Raw genomic sequence first — 24,698 nt, 5'->3', positions numbered from 1 at the left:
TAGTAGAATTTGCAATGTAAAAGTTCTTTGGTCCTTTTTTGTGTGTCCTTTGATCCTCTTATGTGTGTGTTTGTTTTGTTTTGTTTTAAATATCTGATTAGTCTGCCTTTGTTAATAAAACACATTTAATTGTAATCAAAGTGGTTACCAATACTTTATACCTAGGCATGGGGCCCATGGGCATGTAAATTTGCAGATGTACACATGAGCATAAAGCAGAAAATATTTATTCTCACAGGTTGGAAATTATATGACAACTGCTAAGTGCTGGAGGAAGATGAAAATGAGGGATGTAAATTAGCTTATTCCTTGCAAGCTCTAAAGTGGCATCTTTTGACATAAGTCTGTATGGAGCAGAGGAGAGAGGGAAGGGATGGAGGAGGAAAAGAAGGGGATGGAAGAGGCTGGGAAGAATGTGTTATCTCATAAAATAAATATTTAACCTCATTACCTTCAGTTTTATATCCATTAAATTAGTCAAAACCAAAAAAAAAAAAAGCAAACCCAGAACAGAAATTCAAGTACAGTCTTCTTCTAATAGTAGGCAAATTAGCAGTTGACAGTAGATTGTGTATTGCTTTTCTTAGAATCACAAGTAGGAGTTATGGTGATAAACCTCAGAGTCCCATCCAGCAGCAATTGTGCGAAGCATACACCTCTGTGACCTACAATTTGAGCTTCACAGTCCCGAGATTTGGGGAAAGCTTGAAATGCAAAATGCACAGAGGGATTTAGGCTTTGTGAAACCCAGTTCAGCTGTCCAGTGGAATCCACAGTCTGAAGTTAGGCTGTCAGGCTGCCTGTCATACACCTAGTGTCAGTTCAGGCTGTGATAACATGGTGATTTTGATTTGGCTTACATTTATGCTGCCACTGAAAGAACAGCTCAACAGATCAATCACACTATTACCTACTGTTTAGATCCCAGAGCTCTACCTACTGTTTATCTGCTGATCTTAGAAGAACAGGAGCAGAAAGGAGACAGTTTCTTAGCAAGGCTGGTCTTGATTCAAGGTTTTCTAAAAAAAATAAATTAATTACATTTTCCACAGAAATGCCAGTCTAATCTCAAGTGCCAGAACAATGAGACCTTACTAGACCATATCAGATCATATTTAGGGGAGACGTTAAAGTGTCACCAGCAATTCCAAAAATGATACCCAAGTTTGCATACAAAAAGACCAAATAAAAAGTTGCTATTGCTATTTACAGATAGAAGAACCATCTTGGGTCCATGGCTAGACCAGCTGAGAAAAGAAACCTCCCAGAAACAGGAAAATCTCCTGCACTAACGAAGAGAATCATGAACAATGAGATCTTATTTTCCCTCTAGTCTCTCTGGATCAGAAATTAAAACTATACCTTCCATTTCCTCTGTTTATTTTCAAGCATGTACCAAATTTGTCCCTGTCCTGTGTGGAGTGACATACTCATCTCCATCTAGGTCCCCAGATTTTTGGAGACAGCAATTGATTTGGTGCCTCCTCAGGTCTCTGTTTCCGTAGTGTTGGATTCTGATACTCAGAACAGGAGGGAAGTTTTTAGCCAAAAGGCCTGTTGTCTAAAGGAGTTACTAGACTGCCCAAAGGTATCTTCCTGCGTGTGTCTGCTGGAGGAAACAACATGTACCTGAATTAGTTGTTGGCCTTCTCTCATTGCTCAGAAAAGACAGTCCTGTCAACTGTCTTATTTAGAAAGTAAACTGAGCCAACCCTGGCCTGTAAATTGCATTTTCCAATAGGAATATCCCAGTGAGTTTTCTCCAGATCACTGTGTATAGGAGTTTTCCCGGACTTTGTAACAGAAAGCAAACAGACCATTGCCAATTCTGCATGGCCTTCTCACAAGATGATACAGATTAAGTATTTTGAATTTTCTTTCGGGTTTATGAGTTTGCGGTGTACCTTCATTTTAAGCCTTTTTGGGGGAAACAGTGTAGAATTGAATTTGTTTTTGTCGTGTGCATTTTTAGTGGGAGCTGTGAATTTTGAAAGAGCGTTTTGTTCTGGGGTCTATAGTTTGTGGAAAACACAATAAAATTGCAAGAGTTATAAACATTGTAACTAGCCTTGGGGATGTTTTGGCTGAGTCCCTCCTCCAAATCTTTTTGAGGAAGCAGATCCTTAAAGTTAATAAGCTTAGGAAGAATTTAATGAGTATACAGACACTGAAGCAACTCAGAGCATTTGTCTTGATCTTATGAAAAGGAATCACAGTTAAACTCCTTATTACTTATGACATGTAGATTATGCTTTGGATTGGCAACCTTCAAAGTTATGTTTTCATGATTTGTTAAATTATGTGAAATAGACAAAGACAAATTTGTAGCCTTTAATGACCTGATCAAGACTGTCACTTTGTCAGCTTCCAGAAAATCTTGCTCTCACTCTTGAAGGAGCAACATTATCATTGATTACATCAGAATCCAATAAAATAGCATTCACATTTGCGTCACGGCAGTATAAAAAATATTGTAACAAAGAAAACATCTGTTAACGTGGTTACCCTGATCTACATACACGTGAGCAACATTCAAACACCTGATACTTGGATGGTTGTCTCTCATCCATGTTCGGTTTCAATTACAGAGTGTGTATGCTGTCTTCTCAGGCACTTTAGCATCTGTGCTATTCCACGGCCTATGGGAGCTATGCCAGTAGCTGTCCTCTTGCTGTCTTTGTGATCCCACTGAGAATCTAACATACTGAAGACTGTAAAGAACTTGCTCCAACCCTAATCTGGTCCACTTTTCTCTATGTTAAAATGCAGATGGGAGGTGATCTTAGAACTACGGCTCAGTCTTTGGTCTATCAAGCAATTTTGCTGCTGGGGTGAGGTCCCTCTCTCTCAGATAGAGAAGATCCAATTACTTCTGAGTTTTAGACTGGGTTTGTGTTTTTTTTTTTTAAACCACATAATTTATCTAATGACTAAATTGTGGTCTGATCAGTGTGAAAATAGAACTGCTATAAAAAGAGGAGCCTTTGAATCCAAAGATTATTTGGGAATCTGGACCTTTTAGGGAAAGGAAAACAAAAGTTGAGTGCCAACCATATTGTTAATCCTGAACTTTACAAAGGGATTCTACATAAAATAGTGAACAGGCAGGGACCACCTTAAGGGACATGTGTCATGGGTGGTTGCACAGGTCACCACAAGGAAGGGTCGCTATTCACACGAAGCGAGAATGTTGCAGTGTCATGCCTGTGCTGCTGATTCAGCTCCTTATCAGCTTCTGCCTTGAGCTTTGATAGCTGATGTGACAAACCATAAATAATGGAAGGTCAAACTGAGCAATGTTGTTCTCTCTGACCTTCTAATACTTCTGGCTTATTAGATCAGTCATTAGAGTTTCAACAGGCTACTAAGAAACAGAGTACAGTGACTATAGCTGTCAAATACTTGCCCATTCACAGACAGCCTCTCTGTGTAGTTATTAAATGCATCCCAGGGAAAAAGTAGTACATTCCTTGAAAGGAAATCAAGTTGCAAAATAGGATGAAAACCATGAAGTAGCCAAATATAGAATATGACCACGTGTAAATAGAATCTATTACAAAAAAACCCCAACCTATTACCACCCCAGAAAAAAACCCCAGCAATAACAAAAAAAAAGCCCACGGTTATCAGGCTAAAAATTTTTCTTTTCTTTTCTTTTCTTTTTTTTTTTTTTTTTTTTTTTTTTTGTTTGTTTGTTTGTTTGTTTGTTTATTTTTTTTAATCAAAGGGATATGAGTAATAACATAAGAAAATAAGGCAATGAGAACAGTCCATCCTTCGTCTCCTCCAAAATTCTGAAGTTGAGGCAGTTCCATAGTTTCTATTCTAAGACTGTTTTTATCCTTCTTAAAAAGTTGTCAAATTTTCTATTAAAACTGGGAAATTTTCCATACCAGTAGTCTTCCAAATCTTAAAACTTTAAAACAGTTGAAAGAAAAAAATGGTTCAGAATTTAAAATCTCATCAATTTCAAAATTAATTTTAGGAACATTTAGGTATCATTTAGCTAATTTTAAGAATGATTTCCAATTATTTTGTTGAATAGGTCTTGATAGACTTATATAAATGAAGATGTAGGATCACAACCAGTATACTAGAAGGAGAAAGACACTACCAGCACAAACTGTCCTCAATATCTGCCTCAGGATTTTATGGCTGCAACACAAACACCTGTAAAATCTACTGATAGAATGTCATGTGCACTCCTGGGGTGGGTTCATATGGAGCTCTGTAACTACCATTGCTGTAGCCCCTGCTACAGTCTGTAAGTCTCAACTTATAGAAGGCGATGCTGTGAATCACAAGATGCCAGCTATGCTAAGGGGTCACCCTGAGCAACAGTGTTGTTCTACAGAGAAGAAATCCTGTTTGGTTAGAAAAAAAAAAAAAGGTTAAAAAAACCTGTATACTAAAAATTAGCACCAAAATAAATCTGAACATTGTGCATTCAACTGAGAGATCAGAAATGAACAGAATTAAGCTTTCCTTGCTAGCCTTAAGTGTCTCTTTTCATGTTATGAATCAGTCTTAAAATACACTGTCACTCTCTCTTTTTACAGCATTACCACTTTGCTGGGCATGGGGGCTTCTCAGGGAAAAAGCTGTGTTACTTTAACATAAAAGGCTGTCGTCTTCTGGAATATCATGAAAAAGTGAGAAGCTGCCATAAATGAAACCAGAATAGGGAAACAGGAACCCCTCTTCATGAAAACAGCTGTACATTACGATAGAAAAGGATTCTTTTGGAATCATAGCAGTAGAAGTGACTGCTCATCTATTCTGATTTTGTCCCTCAGATTCCTCATGTGATTCATGCAAAAGTTTTATAGGTGGAATATATTTCCTGTGTTTTCCTTATTTGCTGAGTGCACAGCTTCAGATACTCAGGACTAATTCACAGTAGTGGTGAGTACTCACAGATGCTGCTGAAATCAATGGGACTTATGCTTTAGATGTATGAAATACCATAAAATTGTTAAGCCTCTTGGAAAATCTAGCTCTAAGCACATCATATTAAGGACTCCGAATTAGTAGACATTTTCATCAGTCTTGGCCATAACAGCTCAGCACTTCAGTTCCCCATCTGTAAAGTGAGTCTAATAGTAAAGTCTCACTTCTCAGGTTTAAAGATAAATTAATTAGTATTTGGGAAGCACTCAGAAACCCTAGTAGAGAATACTATAGAAACACTCATAAAGACATAAATAATTCAGTATTCTGCGCAGGGTTTGAATGATGCGCAGTAAGGAAGGCATGGAGCCACATATTGAGTGATAAGAATAAAAAGAATATTGAACAGCTGCTCACTCAGGGAGCATCGTCCATCCTATGAACTGAATGATGTATGTGTCTGTGCAGTTAAAGACTTATTATCATGCATATGGGCAATGAGCTCAAATTAAAGTTGCAAAGGCAAGCTTAATTTTGATTGTCCTGAAGTTGAGAGGGCTTAAATTTGCAGCATGAACATACTTTCAACATAAATATTTTGTGTGATCATCTCTGTATTTTCATGTTTTCCTCCTAAAAACACAAAAGGTTTTCTGTGTTAGTGAATCCAGTCGCCACATACATAAAGCAGCCATGTGGCCTGGTTCATTCTGAGAACAAATGTATTGATTTTCAGGGGACCTACAACAGGAGTAGATTTGGCTCAAATCATCTCCTTTGCCTAATTGTGTAGTTTTGTTGTGGCTGCTGGGTAGAAGTGAGGCATTAAATGTGCTCAGGGACAGAGTAACAGGCTTATCTTTTGGCTTTACTTTGTGTCAGGTTTTTTTGGTGTTTAATGTAGCATTTGGAGAATCACATAAACTTCCATCCCAGAAATGAAGTTATTGCCAAAGCAAAAATTCCTGTATTTACATATAAATATCCCCATTCAGCATGACTGAATACCTTTCTCATTCGTAATAAAATAGCAACATCCACAACAATTGAATTCTAAGACACAGATGTTAGATTAAACTGACTGTACATATCTTTGGATGCAAACTCAGTCTTTCAGAAATTCTGCCTGGTCCAAATGAATAATCCTTAATAAACGTATTCTGAATTATAACCAGATTCCTAGATAAGATTATTTGATCTCCGCTGAAGACCTCTACAACAGAAAAATGAGACTGCTGGTTTCTTCTGTCTCGCTCAAGGATGGAGGTCTATTTTTATTATGTTATCTATCTTTAGATCAAAGACCAAAGGCTTGACCTGGACCAGTCAGTGCACATTGCGATCTTCTATTATTTGTGACCAAACCACAATCTGGTCATTTCAAACCTGTCATCTGCTTAACACTTTGAGTGTTGGCAAGAGCAAGTGTGATATTTTAACATTTTTTTGACTGATCATGTATGCACAATTAAAAATATTTACTTCTCCCCTTGCTTTATTCTCACTTTATCCCAGATTTTGTAACAAATGTGTTGGATTCCAAACTAGATGTAGTGCTGTTTCAGGTTAGACTGTCTTGTTATGCTAATTTAAAAATTATTTCAGAGAAAACTTCTTGTCAGGAGAGGATTTTCAGTATTAAGTCATACTATTTTTAAGCAAACTCCTAATTTTGTTTGCACTTTTAAATGCTTTTCGAACACTCATACTTTTCTGTGGAGAAAGCCTTATTATTTATTTAATAACTCTCCTCTCTCTCTTTTTCTTTTTTTTTCAGAAACATAACTTATTATCTACTCCAAGATTAAAAGCATTCTAAAACATATAAGCTGCAAGAAATAGCTATCTTGTTGATTTTCAGAAAGTCTACAATACTCCATCTAATGTATTCAATGAATTATTTATTTCTTAAAGAGATACAATAAATCTTTACCTACTGTATTTGATGATTTTCATAGCAGGAATAATAAGTAATATGATTTGAGTGTGATTGGAACCAGTACTGGGAGGGGGGAAGGGAGGTCAGTTTAGACTATTTACCAAGCACATTGGAATAGGGTGCATATGTAAAGAGACTGGACATTGCTACTCAAAATTTTCAGGTGAAAAAAAAGCAGACTATTTCCACCAAAAATAAAGAGCAGGAATTACTCAAATACTTGTTTTTTGAAGGAGCAGCTTAGGTGCAAAAGCACAATGGTGACGTTCAGTGCCATTGTTCTCTGTTGCGTTGGAGTGGATCCAAGAAATTCCATTGATTTCAGTGGGCTTCTTTGGGCTAACTGAGAATAGAATCTGACTCCATGTTAGCTGGGGGTGGGAGGAGTGACAAGAATATAAATAACTCCAGATAAGTATTTGAATTACAAGTACTTTGCAACATGGTTTCTATCTTTTAAGACTGACCATATTAAGAACCATTAAAGTTCCGGATAAATCCTCTCCCACTCAGTTCTTACAGTTAACAAAAGATAAAAAAATTAAAGCACTGTTCATTGGGCAGCTGTTTTTGATGATGTTATATACTGTTGGTGTCATGCTATGAAGCACCTATCAGAGGATCTCAAGAGTACCTCAGAAGCACACTGACCCACAATAGACTTTGAATCAACCAAAAGTTTTAGGCTAGTCTAATTTCTCTTGGTAGTTAGTAAGGGGAGTTGGTGAGTCCTCTGTCACACTGCTATGTGTCTGTACAGCGGCAAACAGCTGATTAACACTCACTTAAGTAATTTCAGCTTATACACTTTTCTACTTAAATATGACTTCTGTAAAAAGCTATTCCAAACATCTATTTGCAAAAATACCTTAGTAATTTGCATCTGTTGACTGGATTGCAGATTATGTTTTCAATTTCAGGAGTAGTTTACCTTAATATTCCTGTTAGTCAGTGACTTTCGGCGGGTAATAAAGACATGGTGCTGGCATAGCTAAATAGATGAATTCTTTTTTCACTTTTTTTCTTTGAAGCATTTTGATCTTTCTCCTCTCTTTTGCATTAGAGATCTGAGTATCTATCTAGTTAAAACTCGTACTGCTGATACACTGGAAAGCTTTTCTTTTACAGCATGGATGAACTCAGCATAAATGTAATTCTAAACTTTGGCTGACATAGCTCAATAAATCAAAACCTTCATCTACCAGTCATACACTTGGGTTCATTATGTACCTGAGAGTAAAACCAGTAATAACATTAACAGGGCAAATAAAAATTTCATGTCAACCTGTTGGAAATTTCCCTAAGTACATACTGACGCCATGAAACAATCTTAATTCAGGGCTGACTTGGACCTCCCCAGATGCAGGTATGCACACTTGGGTGGCAGGACCTACCTGCTATATCTCTTTTGCCATCTCTTTTGGTGGTGGTGGTGAGTTTTCTGCTGTTGGGATCTCTTGCAAATAGGGTGTTTTTTTTTTTTTGTTTAGAAACAGACAGGACCATTCTGGATGCAAATGTTCCCCACCAGTTCCTTCAATGTTTTCCAGCAGTTCCCTCAGTCTGGAGTAAAGAATTGATGCTATGGAGACCCTGTAGAAAGGGCAAAAAAGTCAGTGTAAACTGCCACTTACCTGTGCAGGCAGAGGGTTACAGACCACAGCCGGCAGCTGCTTTACAAGAAGCACCTCAAAGAAGATGGGGCAAAATAATCCAGGGATTTTGAATCTATAATATCAGCCGAGTAAAGTGGAAGACTCAGGCAGAGCCAAAGATCACAAAATCACAATCCCCTAAAGGTCCTTATCTCTGTGACAAGAAACATGTTCCTATACCCTTACAGTTGTCACATTCAGCATTTATTGTAGTTTTTTAGATTTGTCATGGGATATAGAATGTATTTGCAGTTTGAAAGAGAGAATGAAAAAGCTCCCTCTTATTTAAAGGTAGCTTATTCAGAGGATGTACAGCTTAACTGTGAGTCTCTTGCCTTTGTTAAACTGGACTATACAGGGAATCATGCTGAAATAAACCTTCCAAGTTTTCTTGCTTATTGTTTGTTCTTTTGGCTTAATTCTCCATCTTGATTTGTTTGATATGGTATAGGTTAGGGACCAGGAGTCTTGCTTTTTCAATACATATTAAATCTGACAACATCAGTTCTGCCCTAATTTTATAACCAACAGTGTTCTCTAATGGCACCAAGGAAGTGTTTTCCAGTTTAACATCAGGTGATAGTAGTATCTGTTAAATAAGCCTTCAAGCTTCATGCTGTTCTTTTTCAATTAAAAATTTTACATGTTTATTCCTGGCTTTACTGTACTGTAATTTAATGGGATGCTGAGTTACCAGTAAAAAGATTTCTTTGGTAATAATTAAAAGAAACTATTTCTAAGTCATCTTCACATGCATTTCTCTTTTAGTTTAAATAATGTTCTTTAATATTAGAGAGGTACCTAGATTTGGCTATCACTAATAAATAGTATGATAGACATCAGGATTGCTATAGGAATGTTGTTTCCCATTAACTTTTTAAAGGGATGATGGAAAATTGGAGCAGGTTCAGAAAATAGCCGCAGGAATTATTGGAGACTTGGAAAGCTCTCCTTACAGTGGCAGCCCGCAGCAACTTAATCTACTTAGGTTATTTAAAAGTAAAGGTAAAGAATCAACTTGACTGTGGTCTGTAACCCTCTGCATAGCAGGAAATTAGCTGAGGCAAGAAGATGCTTCAAAAAAAACAACAAAAAACCCCCCAAACAATAGAAAAAGCCACATATAACTTGATGCAATGGCAGAAGTCAAAGTCAGCAGTTTTCAAACTGGAAGCTTTTGTGGAAGGAGAGCAACTAACCAGCGAAAAAGACTGCCAGAAGATGCAGTCAATTTTTTATACATTAAATCAAACCTGCATGTTTTTCTCAAGGTACACTACAGTTTTATCACAAGATGTGGCTTGAGGCAGAAATTGTTGGGAGAACTCCTGTAGTGTGTGCTATGCAGGAGGGCAGAGAACTGTCTTGTTTGGGAATCTGGGATTCATGTTCAAGTGCAAGTAGAAGGCATTCTTTCATCAGTGTCTGTAAATCGGTATTAAGTGCTGTCCAGGTCATTACAATCCTTTAAATAGAAAATCAAGTAGCCAGCTTTCACAGACTACCCTTTTTTTCAGCATATAGAGTGCAGAATCAATTTTTTCTTGGTGGGAGGGATAAACTTTAAACAGCTTATGGAGGGACTGGGTGGCGGGGGAGGAAAGACCAGCATATTGTCAGCTTCCTCAGTGCCTTCAAGCAGCTACAGCAATATCTTTTTCCTGATGCATTCAGGACAGCTTCAGTAGAGAAAAGGAAACTGAGTATGGAAGTCTGCAGTAAGAGGGCAGCATCATTTTCTGCAGCCCTGGTTTCCTTAACTCAGCATACAGTTTAAGCTTTTGGTCACAACTCAATCCATAATATGCGAGCTAGCTACATGTGGGATTGCCAGAGCTTCAGTTTTTAATCTTGTGTGAAAGATTTGTGCTGAACTCAAGCAAATTCACCTCAAATAAGTTTTTAATTTCCTAGAGATATAGAGAACTGATAGCTGAAATACAAGCTACTGCCAGACCAGCAAAGCATTTGAGTAAGGAAATAATACTTAAAGCTACACTTGGAGTATGACTGTGCTGAAGACTGTGTTTTGGAGGCGTGGTTAGATTGTCAGGAGTACCCAAGCCAGCTCTGTAACATGCTTCATGCTTCATTCTTCAGTGTAGCCATACCTTGAGAAATGAGTGGTGGAAATCATAAGGCAACTTTTGTGCAGATTATTTGATCATTTACAGTAGACTTCAATGTTTGTAGCCCAGTTATAATCATGGAGGTATGTGAAGTCAGTCTTAAGCTAGGAGATCAAAATTGCTTTGTTCACATTTACTTGCTTTTGAGCAGATTTCTCTGCTACTAACTCCTGTTATGTTTCTTTGGTGTGTTAACTTCACCTACTTGCCAATGGATAGTTCAGAGCACTTCCTGAGCACATAATTGGTTTGCACCAGAGCTGTTGTTACTGTCCAGGATTTTCCAGGTCCTATTAAGCTACAGTCCATTTCATGGTGAATACCTATTGAGATATCCAAAAAGTATTTGATTCACTGACATCAATTGCCAGTAGTAACTGTTACCTCATAGGTGCAGCGCTAGTTCAATAAAGAGCAATTAATTCTCTGGTACCCTAGGCTGGGGGTTAGCACCAGTATGGCAGGTGATTTAATATGTTTTGAGGAGTCTGAGCTGGGTTTCAGTCTACTTATATTCTTCTTGAATCAGGACAAGTACTTGAAAACTTTGTACACATCCCCAACATCAACCCTGTAACCTATTTCCTATGATTTGCTCTTCCTTTGATTAGAAGTTGAATATTTTTTGTTTTCACTTTTCCTTCTCACTGGAGGATTTTTGCCTTTCCTCTTGCAAATGAACCAGCTTGCACAAGTGGGAATTCTCCAAGACAGCAACTCAGCCTGACAGTTACGATCCTTTTCTGAAGGTTTTGAAAATTTTACCTTTGCCTACCTTCACAGTCAAAATTTTTTAATATCTGCTCCTAAATTATGTGCTCACATTGGCCCTGGTGACATTATTCCCAGTTTCCCTTTCCATCTTCAATCTTAGCCTGTGCATGATCATGATAGAATCATTCTTTGTCTCTGTATTGTTTCCTACCCATTCCCTATTTTGTGTGTACATTTGTACATTGTTGCTAAATCTCCCACAGCAGTCAATAGCAGGTCAGTTTAGCTGGTGCTAATGCAGACAGGTTGCTACCAGTACTCTCAGCAGTGCTGTTCACTGGTACCAGTGCAGTCTGGGAAAATGTAGAATGTTTTTTTTTTTTTTTTTTCATTAGGATTAATTAGGTTATGTAGAAAAAACAACCCATAGAAAAAAATTGCAAAAGTAACTGATGATGCCTAAGTAAAGACAGCTGTAGTTTGCTTGTTCCTGTAATAGTAGTCTATACCTTTAATGAAGATTTTTATGAATTAGCAATAACAGATTTCTCAGGCATTTGTGAACCGGTTTTGTTCTGTCATTGTCATCAGTGGCTAAAAATGAAAATATCTTTTAAATTTATGTAGTGGAAAAAGACTTTTTTGTAGAGCTCTTTTAGAACAAAATGCCTAAGAAAGGCACTGGATCTATATTTGTCTTTGTTTTTTGTCCCCTTTGACATTCACCTGGACTAGTAACCTCCAGGCACCCAGACTGAGTGGTTCTACTAATTCTTTCTTCTGTGGTGCCTTTGAGACAGGCAGACTCCGCTCAGGGAGAAACAAACATCTACTTTAAGAGGAGAAAAACACCCAAAGGTGTCTCTAGAAACCACTGAAGTTGAGAAACAAAACATTTCCCCGCCTTTATGAATCCTTTGGCCTCTAAGTATTGCCTTTGCTGAAGAAGTGTGTAGTGTCAAGTATCTGATGCATAATGAGCTAACTTGAGGACATATTGTCAACCCTTTCTTTGGATTCTTGTCTTTTGTTGTCTTGTTTCCCAAGCAGAAGGTTATTTGAAGCTCTCAATATGTTAACTAATGTGTTGTTAATTATTTTATTTTTTAAAAACCTTTATCTTGGTGTACTTCTATCTAAGGATCATGCAAGCCTTTACATATTTCCATATTTCCAGCATATTTTATGCAAATACTTGTTAAAAATGAAAATTCTAATTTCAAATGAAGAAAATTCATGACATGCATCTTGTGTTGCAGTTTAATCACTGTATACCCGGGAAAGTATTGACAGTTGTCCCGTGGAAGCTATTAAAGTTCCTGTCCAAGGTTAAATGAAATTGCAGTTTATCAGAGCAGCATTGAGAAAATAAGGGAATCTGTTCATGGCTCTTGATTAATGCCAAGCATGATCAACACAAGGGGGTTCATTAAGCTATACATCATGTGGGTAATTTAACATGTCATTGTGCCTGCTGTCTGCTTTAACTCTATGCATAACGTGGTCTTCTGGACTTGCATCAGCCTTGCACCTGAAGTGTTGTCTCCCAGACTTTTCCATGCTTGGATTGGCTCAACATTTGCATTTATATCAAGCTCTATTTTGTGACTATTCTGCATTTTTGTATAACATTTACATTTTTCACAACTGCACAGTTTTCTGTCTTGTCTAAATATACTTGTGATCTGGTAATGTTTATGCGAGAGATGCAAAGAAAGTGTCCTTCATTGTCTGTATTTTCCCTGTATTTTTAGGTATTTCTACATTTTGGGTGGTTGGTTTTGAACAGGGCAGTCGGAACAAAAAGGAATTAGGTCCTAATCTTTGGAGAGAACAGCCACCTCAGTTCCCCATGAAGGACTGTATCTCCATACGAGATCAAACCTCACAGCTTTCCACACAACTATTAACTCCGAATAGACAAGACTTTTACAAACAGCTACAGAAATCTTCTGATTACAGGCCTTGACCCTCCTGGGGGATTTCAACCACACAGACATCTGTTGGGAAGGCAGCATAGCTGTGCAAGCAATCCAAGAAGCTTTTAGACCATTGAGAGGAGTTTTCTAGCACAAATGACAAGCAGATCATACTTGACCAGCCTGATTACTTGATAGGGTGGAATGACTGGCTATGTCAATGGAGGAGGAATGAAGGTCTAACTTTAGTATGGTTCTCATGCCATCTCCCACAGCACTCTTGTATAAGGGACTGCTAAATGCATTAAAGCTTGTTGGACCCAGAGGCATTTATTGGTGACTTCATGTTCAGTTAACAGCTGACAATAAACAGACTACCATGAAATAGATACCAGTATTGACTCAGTTCAATGTGTTCATCAACAACAGGAGTGATGTAACAGAATATGCTCTTAGCAAACTAGGGCAATTAATTAACATGCTAAGCAGTAGAGACTCAGTCCAAGAGGGGCCCTGAGAAACTTGAGGATGGAGCCAACATAAAATCTGTGAAGTTCAGCAAGAAGTGAAGAGTCCTGAGTAAGCTCATGTATCAGTATAGGTTAGGAGAACCAGCCTGGCAGAAAAAGCCCTGAGAATCACAGTGGCTGAGTATGAGCAAACAGTATACTCTCATTGCAAATGAAACAAATCTGCTACTGAGACATATTGCAAGGACTGAGGCCATTAAATTGACAGAAGTGATTATCCCATTGTGCTCTTTACTGATGAGGCTGTACTGGGAATATTTGTATCCTTGTGTTCTCCAGTTCTGAAAGGATGTGTCGAAAGTGGAGAGGGGCCAGCAGAGGGTAGTGAAGGTAAGGGACCTAGACCACTAGCCTTTCAAGGAGAGGCCGAGGAAGCTGATTTTTAATCTGGAGAAGTGGAGGCAAATATGATAGGATTCTAAAAGTACTTAGAGAGGATCTGTAGAAATTATGGAGTCAAGCTCAATTTTGGCTGATGGTAAAAGAAGATGAGATGGCCACTATACTGTAACTGAAATTTCAGGAGTGTCCAGCTGTGTATCTGGATGCAAGCTATGTCCAAAACCATGTTGGGATAGAAACGTTGTAGAATACACTGTCCCACTCCCCTTGTTTCTTCCCTATATTCATCCTTAAGCCCATCTTCTCCAGTCTCTGTGGGAGAGAAATTGGAATACAAAGAAGGGAAGGCAGCTACAGCATCTGGGTAATCAGAAGCCGGGACTGTGGGTCACATGGGTATTCCCAAGACTAAGGTTTTAGTACTCTTTGTTGTACTTGAAAGCCTCCAACAGTGATAGAACTGCTAAGGTACAGTGATGTTGACACTGCACAGTGCTGCTCCAAAAAGACCTGTAACATACCTCTTCACTGGTGCTATGAATACTATCAGTAGTTTAAAGCACAGTATGGACCAGCTGTGAGCATTTTTGAGATTCATCTTATTCACAATGAGTTTAGAAAATACCTACTGCACACTTACATTAGATGATGATTTTCATTGCCTATTTATTTGTTGTGCCATTTGTTGGCATTAGTTCTTGGAATCTACTCAAGGCAAAGGATACTGCATTTATTTTTCCAAGTGTAACAAAGATATCTAGTAGAGGAATCGTAGGAACAAGTGATTTACAGGAGAAGCACCTACAAATTCAGGTAGCACACGTCAGGTTATGTAACATGTTTTATTTGAGCAATTGGAGTGACTTTCCATTCTCTTCCTATTAACTTGTTTTCATGTTGTTCTGGGATTAGCTGAGATTCTTGTATCTAAGAAGGATTGACCACGATAGAACTTTCAAAGCATTCTCCTTTAATGAGAATTTTATTTTACCTATGCATTTCTTTTGCAGAAATTAGATTTGCTGCCTACATCTGAAAATGATTAACTAATTTCTTTTAATATAGGGGTTGAGAATTAAATGTAAGTAAAATAAATGTTGCAGTCTAAAACCAGATTTCGAAGGTGAATACTGGTTATAATAACACCGAATGGTTGTTTAATGTCTTTAGTTGCAATTATCATACTTCCTGCTGCAGTGTGAATACCTTTTAGCCTGAAATCTAAAATAGTTTTCAAGTATTCATAGTTCCATAGTGAAACACTTTTAATAAAAAGATACTGTATTGTCTTCTGTTACCATTAGTTACCAAAGGTTTATTTACAAGAAAGTAATTAATTATACTTCTGGGATGCTCAAGAGTCTAACATAAATCAAAGCAGACTTGATAAGAAGCGATGAAAGTCTCACATAATTAAACAGGGCACTAGAGACCAATTGTTTATAGAATTATTTGCTTGGGCTAATTGACACTAATTATTTAATCTGATTTTCTTCTTCCCAGTAATGCCTCTACCAATTCACTGTTCTCAGCTGATGGCACAAGCATATTTCACTTTATCAAGGTGTTCTCACTGTATCAATACAAAGGATTTTCAGCTGTTATCTTTGCTAGACCTTTTTTTTGTAGCAATGCAAGAGAGAAGGACAGAAATTGGTGATCATTAAGTTTTGGTAATGATTTCCAAACTACATGGAGTACTGAAGTGTTGTAAATGCTAAGCAAGGTAGTGACTTAGTTGATGATAAAAGTTAACTCTGCAGTAGAAGCAGCCTTAGGAACACAAACATGAAACATATTTGCAAGCCAACTGATAGTTTAGCTCACTTAGTACAGCTCCCTTGCTACTATAAAAATTTTAATAACAAGTTTATTTCTAGGTAGGATCAGTAACATTTCCCTGATGCTTCATTATCTAATGTTTGATAAGTATCAATATGTGGTACAAGAAACTGTTCATGGCATTTTTTAATTTTTTGCAAGGAACTGAATTCAAGGCCCAGAGGTGTTATCAAATCTCTGGTGTTATTTTATTGAATCACTGCTCATGTGCTGGAGCAGAGCATTGACATATCATGCAGTTCTGCCATGTCCTCTACCCATATAGAAATAGTAGCAAAACACAGAGGCTGATCCTAACATCCTATTGCATGATACCCGGATATGCCATTTATTTTGGACTTTGGTGCTACTTGGTCAGTAACATACTTGAAAAGATGTTTAAGTGTATTTTTAGCCTGCTTTCTTAAGGTAATGAGGCCAATGTGATACTTCTACCAGGATACCCAGAGACTTCCTTCACCAAAGTTTTAACTCAATTTGAAATGGATATAACAAAGGAAGAGATGGCTCAATCATATGAATTTCCAGGGAAATTTATGAAAATAGGTGTTTTTGTAGTGGATAAAGATATACACTAGAATTCCCACAGAGAAAATGACTTTAGTGTAAATTCATATTATCAAACAACAGAGAATCCATGTGGGATACAGCCTATGACTAATTACAGGGCTAATGTTTCTTAAGTGGTAGGGAAGTAAGCAAAGTTGTTGTTTTATGGTTTGCAAGCATTTGATTTCAAGCAGATGAATCTGTTTTTTCTTCTTAGTGTTTAAACATTGGTGAGAATTTTCAGCATGTAACTGTGTAATGCTCCAAGCCAAAGGGCTACCAAGGTACATACAGCCCTTTCAACTGCAGCACATCCAATTCACATGTATCTTGAAATCTGCTTTTCTTCTGTCTCTGGAGCTACACATCCACCTTTTCCCTCCCCATCAAAATATTTCAAAGTGACTTTTTAAAGTAATTGAATAACTTTTAAAATTACAAGTATGATCCAGTTCTCAAAACCTTGTGTCCTGTTCTGTTCCTACACATTTTCTTAGGCTCTACTTCTGACTATAGGAAGAATTTCAACAAGTGATAGCAGATCAGGATTTGTGAAGTAACCCATCACAGAGTAGGTGGCTCAGTGAATATGAGTCACTAGTCATCTCTGGAAGTAACTGCAGAAATGGTGGATTATTCAGGGCATTGATACTGGAAACAATATATTACATATCTGTGTCCAGACTAGGTCATTACAAAGATCTATTACTAATTATTTTTTACTAAATTACTTCATAATGCAAATCCTCCTTTGTCATTGGCATTTTCCTATCTTGAGATGTATATGTAAGAACACACATCTCACAAAATCTCTGGTCTATCTTACTACTGAAATATTTAATTTAACTTTTTAACTATCTTAGGATGATTGGATAAAAATTGCTTTAGTGTATAAATCTATGTGCGTGGAAATATGATCAATAATAAGTTGTATATACATTCATAACTTCTGTGAGTTCACTTCTCATAGCAAGCTACAAGAATGCAACAGAAATAACTATTTTCTAGCTGCTTAGGTTTTTTGGGTTTTGTTTTGGTGTTTTTTTTAATCTTGATGCTAGTTTTAAGCTGACTTAAGTAAATTTCAATTGAGTTGGCTTATATACACCTTGTAGGGGAGATTTAATCAGTCTGTTATAAATTTACTTTTAATAGGCAAGGTAAAAGATGGAATCTAATTATTTGTATATAAATGGATCTTGTACAGAGAGGCAGTGGAACAATATGGTTTTGAGAATATCTGAGAGCTGTGCTTCAAAACTGAGAGAAGGGTACTGCATTTGAAGTAATTATTGCTTTTTTAAATGGAGAAACAGAATTTGTGAGGAAAATATATAAGAAGATGAAAACTATAATTTGAAAATATGAATAAGTAACAATTTTAAGCTGAAAGTGAAGGAAGAGTTTAGGACTAAAATGTGAAAAACAGGTCCATGAGAGAGGGTACCTGTATCTATATATTGGTATTTCAGTTATGAGACTAAAGATTTTTTTTTAGATGATTTTCCAAAATAATCAGGCAAGCTCATATTTCCACATTTATAATAAGTGTCCCCACTCTTTGAAAGTACTGTCATCATTAGCCTATTTCTAAGACAAAGCGCTCTGTATTTGCTCATATTTCTGATATATTCCCAGATTCAAGGGAATTCAAGTGATTCAAGGTGGCGACTTTCATCTCTAACCCCCTTACTGGCTGGGGTGTCAGGGTGGGGGTGCTTTTTTCCTTCCCCAGGACACGAAGCTGTAGCTGAAGAAAAGGAGCATAGCCTTCCAGGGACTGCAATGTTTCCTGGCGGAGGCACAGTAAAACCACAGCTTGCTTCATGTCTGAGCATAGGTGCAATGCACTGCTCACCTGCTTGCTAAGACTGATGAGGAAGGTGTCATGGACAGATTTTTATATTAGCTGTTTTATGGGACGGGTCCTAATACTAAAACTCAGTGGGAAGACGGAGAACATTTGGTGTGAACATTATATAAATGTTTATGACCACACAGTCAACATATTTGATCTAGAGCGCAAGATATTAATTTTCTTTCTAACCTCTGGAATTGAATAACTAGGCCTTGCTCAGCCTGGGTGTTTTATAGGTTTCAAACCTAGGTTCAACTAGGTGAACCCAGGTCCTTATGTCCACAGGTATGATTTAACAATATGATTTAGACTTTGTTAAAAGCTGCTGTGGCATGTGCAACTAGCCAAGATGGAATCTGATAGTCCTGCCCACTAGGACCAGTTTCCTGGCAAATTAGATACACCAACGGCAACTTGTAGGCTTAGAGGCTGCAAGGGGATTAAAAGCACCGGTGGCTGTTGTGTTTTTACCAGCACAATGGAAATTACAGGCTCAGAGCCTTTACTATGTCCTTCCCATAACTACAAGATCAAGTTCAGAGGTTTTGAACTTATGTGAGAAGTTTCCCAGGCCAGAAACTCCTCTGCTCTTACCATCTTTAAACAAAACTGTAACAATTTCTCATTGATCATAACAGGCCTCACTGCATTGTCTTTGATAAATAACGGGTTTTGGTGAACTTTTATGGAATCTCGTCCTGTCATCTTCTTGGGAATTATGCTTCACTCTGTTAAAACACATTTTTTTTTTTTAAGGTGGTACTTTTGTCACAAGGATGCACAGAGGCATGAACATCTGCTGCTGAAAGGAGACAGGAACCTTTCTGAGTTTATTGTCACTGAAAAGGAGGCTCACCATTCCCAACTGCCCTTCTTCCCATCTTCCCTTCTTTGTGGCTAAGTTCAACTTATCCACAAAATAAAAATCATATCCCCTTAAATACCAGTCTTAGGTACAAGTGAATCACTGACTCCAGTATCTGAATTGATTGATAATTTCTTGTCAGCAATTTATACTTCCTACAACCATGGAGTTTTTCTGTTTAAATATACATCTTTGGTACACATATAATGAAATACACTTTGCTGGGAGTTTTTCAGTATAATATAATTTCGGATGAAGGCGTTATAAGACATTTTCTCATGCTGACGTCAATAGGAATTTGTATTCTGTGTAGATTTTAAGAAAAACAGCCTACTGCGGTATGCTATGCTGCTACAACTATACTTCAGGATCAAGGATACAAGGGAATAATTTCTTTTTCCTCTCTTACGTTTAGCCTGGTAATCAATGGGAAGCAAAGAAGAATCAATATTAATCGATCAGTTAGGTTTTTAAATAATTGGCATTCACTCCAGTCGCTCGACAAAACAACAACTGGTTTTAGGGTTTGCCCTTTTTCAGCTCTTTTTTCCATGTTCTTCTAGTGGCTGCTGTGAGGCATGAGATGCCCCCAGGGTATGTGGCTCAGCTCCCCACACACAGCCCTGGTGCTACAAATGAAAATCAAACGGGTGAGAATGCTGCAATGCAGCAAGAGGGCAAGTTTTTGGAGTGCTCTGACCTGTGCAGGGCAGTGGTCAGGCTCTCCTTCAGGTGCTGTAGGTTTTGTTCCTTGAGGAGGCATTGATGGCCTTTTGTACTCCATAAACCTCTCCTCAGGCTTCTGGGAATGGTTGTGAACACGGATGCATCTATCCCATTCCTCTGTCTGCCTATAATTGCCATTGAGATGTTCATTCAGCGTTGAATTGGGTACAATTACTGGTATATTTTTTCAAATAATATCTCTTGTTAGGTGACCTTCGCTACCCCAGCTAATCAGGATGAATCTGGATCTTCTGAGGCTGCATTTTGGACTCTTTGGCTGTCAGTCCTGCATGCTTTCCACAGATGTACCTGTGTGGTTGCCCCTAGTGTTATGTGACCGCCAGCTGGGACTTCTAAAATGATCTTCATAAGATCTTTCTACCAGCTGTCCTTCATCCCTCTCCTTTGATTTTTCAACTCTGAAATAAGTTAGAAAACCTGTGCTATACAGAAGTAGTGTGACATAAAAACATTACAGATTGTGGGGTGCTCAAGATTGTCTGTGTCTCTGATTTACTGCTGTGTTGTGGAAGGTGGTTCTTACTTGAATTTCTGATATCATGTCTGAATTTATGTTGTTTGGTACTTACTGTGCATGTCATTTTTTTATTCTGTAAATATGACAAAAACATTTTGATCACCTAAGCTAAGTGCTTAATCAAACTCTATTATCCTGCTAACCATAAACTAGCTAACAGAAAGTTACTGTCTCAAAATAATAGTAACCATGGATCAGCCTTAAATAAAGAAAGTAATGGCGTTTTTCTTGGGTATGACAGAAAGTCTCACTTTCTAGAACAAAAATATTTTCATACTTTGCTATTAAGTTTCATTGTAGCTTTGTCTAATTTTATGTAAAGTATACTGATTTATTAGAAAGCTCACTGCATGGTAAACTGATAATTGGATGCTGTTGAAAGAATGAGTTTCATTGATCTAGTCAATGACCACAGACATTACTGAAGTAAACCTCTTAACAGTGCTGGGGTGTATTTTGGCCACAATCAATTTTTGTGAATCTTCCCTTGTAGTATTTTGTTTTATTTGGCACTATCTGCATTGATCTAAACCTGGAGCAGATTTAATGTGTAAAATTTATCTTGACAGAAAGTTTCATTACTTTTCAGTCAACACAAACTTCTCATTCTTTACTATAGATTAAAAATCTGCTGTGACAATCTGTGCAGGTTACCTGTTGCATCAGTATGCGTGTGCCATAGATGGAAAAAAGATTGTATTTGGAGACCTGGGCTTCAAATAAATGAGACATTGCACCTGCTGATATTGAACAGATTGTTTTGCAATATCTTGTGTGAGGAAGATGCCAAATATAAAGACTCCTCTTCTTGCTGCTGTTGTTTTAATTTAATTGTTGATTGTTTTAACAGAGGCTGATTCTTCCCTCCCCTGCCAGACATGCATGGCTCAACACGAATACATCCATTTTAGCATTAACTCCATGAATTCATTGACAGGACAAATCCAAAGGCAAGAGATGATACATAGAAAGACGGGAACATAAGAAAAACCTTTCTTATATTTCCAAATTTGTTTGAGTGTTGATACGTTATGGTGGATCATCAGAATATTTTAATTATGGTTAATAGCTAGAAATCTGAGTAGAGAATTGTAATTTAATCTTAGTCTAAAAGATCATTAATACTAATGCTGTTCTTAAAACAAGAAAAATCTGTGTGTTTCAGATGAGATGCTTAAGTTTACATCACCTCCAAGGAGGTGCCCTCAGCGTGGAAGCATTTGATTTGCTGGTGAGCTCAGAGAGTTTTATACACATCATATTTGAAATATTGTTGTGATGAATTAGATACACTTTCTGAGTTCCTTGAATTTATTTATGTTGCATAATTCAGTAAGTGAATTATTAAGAAGTAATAAGTGGTGAATGAGGCTTAGTCACATCCTGATAGAGATCAGGTTCAAATTTTTTATTCAAATGCACACTATGTAGTTTGTGTTTGTTTCACTTCTAGTGGTAGCTGCTTCTCATCTCATGACTCCTGACTGGTGTAAAAGTGTGTTTGTTGGCAAATAGTCTCATTTGAATGAAATTTATTCCTGGAAAAAAAAAAATCAATTGTCTTTGGGAATTATATAAACCTTCTTTTTATGAAATGCAAATTCAGAAATATCTTTGATTAGGCAGGCAGTGCTGTATCTTTCTATTTTTAAGGTACCAGAGATATGAAACATTTCCAGGGTAGAAGTTCCAGGATTCAGGTAAATGCACTAATATCTAAAGACAATAACTTATCCACATGAAAAGTTTTAAATGTCTTTCTTAGGTAGTGTGAATTACAACTACTTCTGGAAAGAATTGCTGCCATCTTGTTCTTCCTGGTTAATGGGATGACTCTGAAGGTGAACAGCAGGTTGGCATGCTTGGGTTTTGTTTTTTTCCAAACCAAACCAAATTCTTTAGAGAACCTAAAGTCCTTTAAACAGACACTTGAATATCGCAGTGCAAGTGAGAATGACTTTGACCAGTGCTGAAAATCTGTGTGAGAAGCTGCATTACATGGCTGGGAGGTTTCACAGGAGGGGAAAAATTCAGCCTTTCCTGAAGAACAACGGTATTTTGCATAAGCAGGATCACTCTGAATCTCTTTTGGACCTTTATGGGACTCATCTGTCTGAGCAGAGTAGTTAGAGTTGCTGAGATGCCAATTCTGTATCCCTAACCCTGCCTACATTGGCACAAAATGAGACACGTATACTTCTCCATGCTTGGCAATGGTGAAAGCAAACTTCTGAGAAAACCTAAAATATTTATAGGATTTTAAGTTCTTTTTCTGTGTAAAGGGCAATTGAAAGTGAGCAGAAGAAAGCAGTGCTCTAACTTTCTTACATTTCAAAAGCAAAATTAGTAGAAAGGTCATTTTGTGGTTGTTCTAGGTATCTATAGAAAGGAGATAATCAAAGGAGGTACAAGTACCCATTCAGTGGGGGTGGATTTGATAGTGGAGAAGTTAATTTCCCTGGTGACCAAAGGGAGATAGCACAGTTTTATCTTTTTCAGAAAATTAAGCGTAAATTATCTGGTTCAATAACTCTCACTAACTACATTTAGATAAACATTACATGTGTTTATTAAGTTGTTTATTTGTTATAATAATACTAGTGATCTAATAAAGATAAGAATTTAGATGAAAGTCAACAAGCTTCCCATTATGCAGCTGGCTCATTTCAAGCACTGAGAATAAATTAAATGATAAAAACCACTCTCTTGTTTGATTAAGAGACAAAAATTAGTCTTTGTGGAAATGTTACAAATTGTAAGAAGCAGCTTTCATTCTCTGTACAAAGAGATAGGCATGTATGTGCAGTGAATGGTCTAACATTTCATTGCACTGCTGTGTTATCTTTAAAGAAAGAGAGGACTGAAAAGGGCACATGTTTCACTAACAGGACTGTAAATGGCTTAAAATGAAAGAAACACAATTCACTTTTGGGACGGAATACTAGATAGAATGGCTGCAGTGTTATACAGGGTAACAATTTATCTTACTGCAGCAAGATATCTGAAATTTCACACAGTGGAAATGGGAGAATTTTCCACTCTGCTTTTGAATTCTGTATAGAATAAATATCTGTTCATTATCTTGTATCTGTATGCACACACAGTGAACTCTGAAGCTTGACTGTCAGAGAGGAAGAGATTAGTCTGTGTCTGTTAAACAGTGAAGTCCTCTAAGTGCTTTTATGTTCTTAAAAGCTCAATCTGCAGTGTGGTGTATCATCAAAAGAAAAGCTACTGAGTTTGTGCATGCATGTGTAGTAATTGATTTTTTCCAAGGTACTTGCCTGTGTGCAGTATTGCATATTTTGAGGGTAAGATCAAATCATAGTGTTGAAGAATAAACCACTGCAAATATGGTAGTGAAAACAGGTGGCAATCAGATTTGGAATGCAGAAATCTTAAATCAGTGCCCTTTATGGGAAATCATGATAAATTTTGGTGATAGCAAGGTCTGGGAAAACAGTTGTACCAGAAAAGAGAAAGGCCCAGGTGCCTTTTTGTCTTAAACCGTGTGGTAGCTCTCAAGAGTGAAACAGGCCTCACCAGGAAATGGTCTTTCTAGGGTCTTGACATAATTCAGTTGCCTACTGCATCTCTGTCAAAATTACTCACTGTGATACATCCACTAGGATGCAAACAGTGAAAATGCTTCATAAAGATTTGACAGTGTAGAAAAATGTAGGAAAAAAATGCATTGAGCAAATGACATTTGAGAAGAAGCTGAGAGGGAGCTGGGGAGACCTTTACATCAACATTGTTTGCTCTTTGAGACAGGAATTCACTTTTCACTTGTGTTTGGAGAGGATCTCTTAGCAGTGGGGTCTCTATCCCTGGCTAAGGCTTTTCTAAGCTGTAGCAATACAAATACCAGAAAAGAAAGATGGCTCCATCAGAAGAAAAAATTAATGAGGTTAAAGCTTAGCAAATATCTAAACCACAGGATATCTGATTATAAGAACAGAGATTCTGTCAAAGTCGTGCCCTCAGATGGAGAAAGAAGTAAACCAACCAATCAAAAGATAGTGCTTTTTCAGATACATGGCCAGTCATGTGATGAGTCTGTGACTGTCAGGGACGGAGAACAAATGTGCTGACTGAACTGTGACAGGCAGTTTGGATGTCTAGTGATGTGATTTGACATCTTCTTTGTGAATTTTGGTAGTGTAGATGCCTTTGATCAAAGTATATGGCCCTCCCATGCA

General features: G+C 37.4%; 1 long non-coding RNA gene across 1 annotated transcript in view; it reads left to right on the top strand.

Moving 5' to 3' along the window:
* Positions 1–24,698, top strand: part of LOC120325225 — a 36,204-nt gene that overhangs the window by 2,258 nt on the left and 9,248 nt on the right. The gene's annotated exons all lie outside the window — the stretch shown is intronic.

This window comes from Pipra filicauda, unplaced genomic scaffold (genome assembly GCF_003945595.2).
Source record: "Pipra filicauda isolate LSUMZ 115617 unplaced genomic scaffold, ASM394559v2 scaffold88_size2543281_pilon, whole genome shotgun sequence".
NCBI classification, from domain to species: domain Eukaryota; kingdom Metazoa; phylum Chordata; class Aves; order Passeriformes; family Pipridae; genus Pipra; species Pipra filicauda.
This window is presented reverse-complemented; position numbering and strand designations above follow the sequence as displayed.